The sequence below is a fragment of the Vipera berus genome (assembly GCF_964194415.1).
Source record: "Vipera berus genome assembly, chromosome: 2".
Classification (NCBI taxonomy): Eukaryota; Metazoa; Chordata; class Lepidosauria; order Squamata; family Viperidae; genus Vipera; species Vipera berus.
In genome coordinates this window covers 185,261,102-185,268,728 of record NC_138203.1, presented here as the reverse complement: position 1 = coordinate 185,268,728, position 7,627 = coordinate 185,261,102, and positions in this window count along the sequence as shown.

Sequence of the window (7,627 nt, the reverse complement as noted above, 5' to 3'; positions counted from 1 at the left end):
TTATCCATGGGCTTACATACTGTATGTAAACAGGTACCTAGATGCAATGAGATTTTCTTCCTTACTGAATATGGAAGTCGTCTACATCAGTATCGATTTCAAGTTTCCTACCTAAATGCAGAGTAGGACACAAGATCTTGCCTAGACATCTGCAGAATTAAACTTAATCTTCACAGTCCTGTGAAGTGGGCTTTTTGTGTATGTTTTGAATTCATTAATTCTCTCCCCAGCTCAAGGAGATAGCATTTCTTGTCTGCATTATATGAGAAATAAAAAAAAATGAATCAATTTGTTTCTGGACATGTTATTTAAAATTCTGCTCAATATTCACTTGGAGGGTTTTTTAAAAAAAAACACGGCAATTTTTTATTCAAATACATATTTAAATATTAATTTTTGAATATATTTACTGAAACTCTGGCACAAAGTATCAAAGACACTTTTTCTTAAAACAGACATTTTAAAATGTGCACTGATGTAGTTTTCCTCAAATTGCAACACCACATTTGAAAAAGCAAGATCTAACTGTGAGCTACATTCCAGTAGCAACTATAAGAGACTTTATATCAGGGTTATTTCATGTCATTAGTTTCAAAATTAAACTTTGTAAGCATCCTTTCACGAAGAAAAACATTTCTCCCTTTCTAGACTAATACAAGGGACAACATTAACATCCTTCATTCTTGATCTTGAGCTGAATAATGATCAATGGCTATCCTCATTCAGTTAATTGTCAGTAAAATTCCATTTCCATATTTTTTAGGTTAATAGAGAACAATTTTTTAAACACACAATGTGTAGCTATTTTTACTTCAGGGTAAAATACATTTGTGGAGAAATTGGTTAGAAAAATTATCGAAGTGCAAATCAATTATTCCACTCATTGGTTCTGTTCATACTTAACAAGGTCAGATAAACATCTAACAGATGCATTTACTAAGCCTGGTTAGCATTAACCTTGTCAGGTAGCTGCTGTTAATTTATGGTTCACTGTATTGTGCAAATACTGAAAATGAGTTAATTCATTAACCAGGTTAAGAGTGTTTATAAACACAACCACAGTGTGGATTTTTCTCATTTTCAACAGTAGTTATATCCATTTCTATACAAAACAGTATTCAAAATTCCAAGTGTGCAATGTGCAATATTGAATTGCAAGTGAATATGCATAATTGCATTAGCTCAAAGCATTTAAACAAATAATTTTATTAACCTAGAAAAAGAGGGAAGGAACACATTGATGGGGTTAAGGTTAATTTAGGAAAGAATCCATAGAATGATTATAAATTCATTCAACCTATATAAATAGGTTTCACATTATGTTTGTTTATTGTGATGCTTCTTCAGATAGTCAGGTTCTGTCACTTTACACAGATACTCAGATTTATAGTGATGGACATAACCTCTTTCCTTTTTTTTATTGAAAAGTTTTACAGTACATTTTATCTTTAACAATCCCCCCTCCCCCCACCCCTACCTAACCCTCCCTATCCCTCTCCCCCATTCCCCCCTCCCCCCCCCCGACTTCCCAGAGCTAAGTACAAGGTATAAAAACAAAGAACAATCATAAACATCCATAAGCTAACAACAATAAACTATTAATTCTATCGCCCTCTAGCTCATATAAGATAACTACAAGCAATATTAATATTACATATAAAAAGAAAAGAAAAAAGAAAAGAAAACTTATTCAAATGCTAAATGAATTTTTTTAGTCCCATATTTGTTCTGGATATAATCAATCTATTTTTTCCACTCCATAATATAACGTTCTTGCGAATGATCTTTCAAGTAAGCCGAAATCTTTGCCATTTCCGCCAGGTCAGAAACCTTTAAAGTCCATTCTTCTATAGTCGGCAGCTCCAACCTCTTTCCTTTTTTGTCTCTTATCTGCTTCCTTACATACACAAATCCACTTAACTGGAGTTATATTATCCAATTTGTTTTTTTTTTCTTCAAAATAACAGAGATTTTATTTTGCTTTGGGAAATATATTAATGGGAAGGGGGCTGATGTCATGTGTAAAACTTGGGACTTCCTACTGTGAAATTAATATTGAATACCTCTCCCTTTCTATATGAATTATAAAGGAAACTCATATAGCTGGATATATCCCTCATGATGAACTTCTAAGTAATTATCCATCTGATAAAGATTTCATTGTACTTTAGATGATAACAGCTAAGAAAGATAGCTCTTGGGGTTGTTCCACTGGTCTGTTATTAAAATCATGGAGTCAATATGAAAAGAAAAGAAATTTGATGCTTAATATAAGACTATGTAGAATCTCCAGTGGAGTTTGAACATAGGAACTATTATAGACTTGTTTATGATACAAAACCTCAATCTGAAATACAGTAAGAGCAAATGATGTAGTCAGTTTACTGTTTGAGTACTAAGATTCCAAACATTGGAGGAGAACATGAACATCTATGCCCTTCTTTCAATACAATTCCTGTTCACTGTCAACTATTCTTGATCTGAAACACATTATAAGGATCTATGCTGCCCGTTACCTACATCATATGTGGGCAACTGGCTGGATGAGGCTTCCAGGTAGAAGATACTGACAAAATTTAAGTGCAGCAAAATTAAACCTGGGCATTTTACCTATTTCAATTATAGCTCAAACACGTTAGGTAGGCAGGCAATTGCAAAAAGAAAGAAAGAAATCTCAGTCCAAGCCAAATAAAACAGAACATGCCATTTCTGACTCCATCAAAATCATGTTTCATAAGTAAAATGGTTTCAACATATTAATTTTTCAGAGTGCTCCTCTGCTACTTTTACTGAACCACCAAATGTTCTTGATCATTTCATACCCAGCATGTATTCCATAATGTTCAGATTCCCTGTTGTTCACAAATACATACATAGTTAGACCCAGCAATGGCTTATTTGACATTTTTAAGGGCAATTATGCTAGTAGCTGCAGAAGGGGAAGCACACACACACACATATACAAATACAACTTAATAGCAAATAGCAAGACATTGTGTGCTTATGTGTAGAACTACAAAAATATGAGGTGAAAGAGCAGAATGGTCAAATGAGAGGGGGAAAATGGGAATGGTGAAGACAAAGGGGTTTATTCTTAGTGAAACCCTAATACTGTGATTCTGTTTGTCTATTCAAATAAAGGCCCCACTGAGCTCTTTAGACTTATGCCTAAACAAAAATTCATAAATTTGAGCTTAAGGCTCCCAGTTATTAAATAGTCCATCACTAATTAAGATATTCTTCACATAGCATTCTTGAAGTGATCTGAGTCCACTTTTCATTTGACCTGGTAGTAATTTACTATTATAAAATTTATATAAGATTGTAATTATTTTTATGTGAGATTACAAACAATCCATTGCTAAAACAAAATAATAAAACAGAATTATATAATACCATAAGAACTAACCAGATGACCAGAGAATCTCAGTCCCAGCTTTCTGATCAATTTGGGAATAATCATCATCATCATCATCATCATCATCATCATCATCATCATCATCATCATAATAAACCTTTATTGTCAAAGTACAACATGTGTACATTGAGATTAGCTGAGCCTCCCCCCGTGCTCCCCCCCAACACACAGTGACAACAAACCCTCCATCCCACCACACTATGTTAACCAACTACACCACACGCCGGTGTGGTGTACAATAATAATAATAATAATAATAATAATAATAATAATAATAATAATAATAATAATAATAATAATAATAATAATAATAATAATAATAATAATAATAATATAAAATAATGCATATGTACATAAATTACATATATACATTTACTGACTTCTTAGACAAACGCTCTAATTTTAATTTCCTAAAATAATATCCACTTTTCATTTTAAAAGCTTTTCTCCAGATTCAGATATTTTTTTTATTTAAAACACATTCTGTAATGATTTTACTAGAACTAACAACAAATTTATTGCCGTAATAAAATAACATAGAACAATATATCTGCTGACTGTGAGACAGCTAAATAAACCATCTAGAAAGATCTTAGCTTTGGGAAATAAATATGTAAGAATAATAGTATTTTTTTTTTTAAAAAAAAGTTGCATGTCACTTGTCTTTCAATGATTCTAGGTAGCTCACAAGCAAAGAAATTACAATATATTATTAAAAAAACAAAGCAAAAGAAGGCACACACATTAAATGAGGGGTCTTGTTCTTGAGTGAAAGCCTGGGTAAGAACTGTGTCTTCACAATAATTCTGAACAACAACTGAGTGGGGGCAATCCACATTTCCAGGGGGATATGAAACTTTAAGTACCAGTATGCTCAATAATGCCATGGCCATAGTGGCTGAGGAATTTTGGAAGCTAAATCCTCATATCTGGAAGGCATCCAGATGTGAACTAAGTCCTCACCACTGGAAGGGATCCAATTAGGGAAGCCTATCCTATAAAGTAGTTAAATATCTATGGAGTCCCAAAGTGCTTTTTCAAGAGGCAACTGGCCTTTCTTCATTTTTTCCTTGAAGATGTTTCACTTCTCATCCAAGAAGCTTCTGAACTGAAGAAGCTTTCTGGATGAGAAGCAAAACATCTTTAAGGAAAAACAAAGAAAGTTCAGTTGCCTCTTGAAAAAAGCACCTTTAGGATATCCTATAAAGTTTTACATTTTGCCCAGACCCTACCCACTTTTAGGAATATAAACCATTCCAAGTCATTAAAAGGCAAGTGGACTGGAAACAAAACACAGACACAGACACAGACACACACAGACACAGAAACACACACACAGAGACACAGAGACACAAACCTTGAATATTACTGACTTCAGGAACATTGTCTGTGCATAAGTGTTTCCTTAGGGATGCAATTGGCTTTTGGTAGAAATGTGGCAGCTGCTATTTGTCAAAATCATTGATCTGTGCCATCTCACATAGTTTGACCTTCAGCTGTAGGTTTGGAAATATCCTAGGAAAGGTTAGATTTAGCTGTAGACAAGGAAGCTTGTTCCTTTCACTTCAGCTCTAATCCTGGAGGCTTGCAGAGTTCAGTGCTGGCTGACAACAGGCTGATAGTTAGCAAAACTGTTCCCTGAAGCCTATCACTCAACATGTGCCTGAACAATGAACTTTGGCTTCCAGACTAGAGGAAAAATATATAGATATATCTTGGTGGATGGATTCTCAATTCCTCTAAATCGTTCTTCCTATGTATCTGAAATGTTATACCACTTCTGATATTATTGTCTCTCTACCTCCTTAGCTATCAAGCCAACGTGTCCTATTTTCGATGAAGGGACTGAAATAAGTTAATTACAGTCCTAGGCGTTTGGTCTTCATTAGTATTTATTCACTAATGAAGATTAAGTGTACACAGGACTGCACCTTAATGGAGGGAAAGTGAGGAAAGAATGGTCATTTCATACAACAGGGCTGAACATAAGGTAGTGTGGTCATATCAAGAGCCATGGTGGTTAGAATGTAGTATTGCAGGCTAATTCTGCCAACTGCCAGCAGTTCGATTCTGACCAGTTCAAGATTTACTCAGCCTTCCATCCTTCCAAGATCAGTAAAATGAGTATCCAGATTGTTGGGGGCAATATGCTGATTCTGTAAACCGCTTAGAGAGGGCTGTAAAGCACTATGAAGCAGTATATAAGTCTAAATGCTATTGCTATCATTTCTATTTAGAAAGCTGCATGACACTGGCATATCCACTATGCTGTAAAAAAAGTAAACAAGAGACAAGGGATAAACCCTATTAAATCCTTAAAGAACAAAAGCAGGTTTGTATCTGGAAAAATATTAAAGAAATTGAGATTTCTCCCCTCCTCCTCCAAAGTAGAAAATGCCACATTGCCTCTCTACAATCTTCATCTACTTGTCAGTGTCTACTGCCTGTTTTTTCTAGTCATTGGTAAATGTCTCCTTCTTGGAATGATGAAAAGAATCAATTGGAAGGCCAATTTAGAATGAAAAGGCATTAACTACTGGTTGATCTGCATTGCTACTTCTCTCAGGAGAAGTGTTTTTTTTGCCAAAGGAGTTGCTTTCAGCAGAATGGTATGTAGAGCAACAGTGACATCCAATGGTTGGCAAGCTCATCCATTCTTCTTCTCTCCTTTCTTCCTTCCAGATGTTGTTTTGGGTGGAAGATGAGAGGAAACGTGTTCTTTCTGTTTAATAAGGCTGAGTTGGATATGAACTCTTCTGTGTACAAAACAAGCAGAATGAATCCCTGGAAACATTTTTCAAGGTGTTACGGTTTATCTTGAACCACAGGCTTAAGCAAAAAAAAAAGGAAACTCATTCAAATACCTTCCTAACAAAGTAAGTAAGTCCCGGAGGGAGCACACAAATGAGCAGGAATTATTTTTGTATTTCATTTACATGCCAGTAAGATATGCAATTGTTCTTGCTGCGGAAGACACAACTATGGGAAGGATTTTCTTTCAAGTGGCCAAAAGAAATAGAGAAAATACAAATGCATTTTTAATACCCTATCACTTCACTAGCTAAAGGGGAAGGGGAGGTTATGACAAGTGTTAAAATGCAGCTATTATTTGCTTTCTGGGGAAGCAAAATTTACATTCTGTAAATCAGAAGCAGCTCAATCTTTAAGACTGAAGCATGCTAGATAAATCTAAGCCACTGATGACAAGAGGCCCAAAATCTAAGTGCCTATTAATAGTAAAGATGAGTTACAAGCTTCTAATAGTTTGATGACAGTGAGTTTCATTATGCAACAATAAAATCTACTTTATGAGTTTTTTAACTACTCACTTCTCCAACATGGGATATTTAGTTATTTTAGTGAGTGTGTGTCTGTGTCTATATGTTTTCATACAGTGCATAATCTCTGTGCTGTTACAGATTTGCTCTGTTCCAATGCCAAAGTCTCTGCATTTGTTAAAATGTTAATTTATGCACAGTCATATTTCTTGCTGAGAGATGTTTCTTTTTGTCTCCCTCCTCCCCTTTTTTCCCTTCTCCTTTGGCTAAACCTTGTGGGACATAAATGATAGAGTCACAGTGAGAACAATTTAAATGCAGGAACAGGCCACGGGAACAGCACAAAGAGTGAAAAGAAAGATAGTGATGATTCAGTAGTAGCTAAAATGAGGCAATATATGATGAGTGTGTCTGTGTATGTGGGAGGAGATTAAAGCAAGATCTATACTTGATGCCCTTTGGGTTCATAGATCCCACTACAATGGTAGTTTTTCAAATGACACAATGAATACAGGCAGCATACTGGGTGCTTGTAATACAATTATAGCACTTTAATGATGGGAAAAAGGCAGGGACTTGAGAAGCTGAATTTCTTTTGTGATTTGTGTCTAGAGAACAAAGACCACAAGCCATGCTATATCACTGCTAGTACAAGGAAAGTAAGAGCTCATCTTGTCACTCTAGCTTGCTTGTTTAAACGATTGGTAAATGACTAAACATTTGCACCACTTTGCAGAAAGATGAGTTGTTGTGTCTGGATAATGTTGTCCAATGGGTCCAGTTTTAGTTTGTGAGGCCATGTAGGGGTTGTGAAAAATAGTCCTAGCTCTAACTGCTACCACACCATAGAAAAAGTTTTCCTACTGCAAATTCCTCCTCGACTAAGAAATAGAAAAATTGGGGCAGGGAAGGATGTTGCAAAGGAGGTATT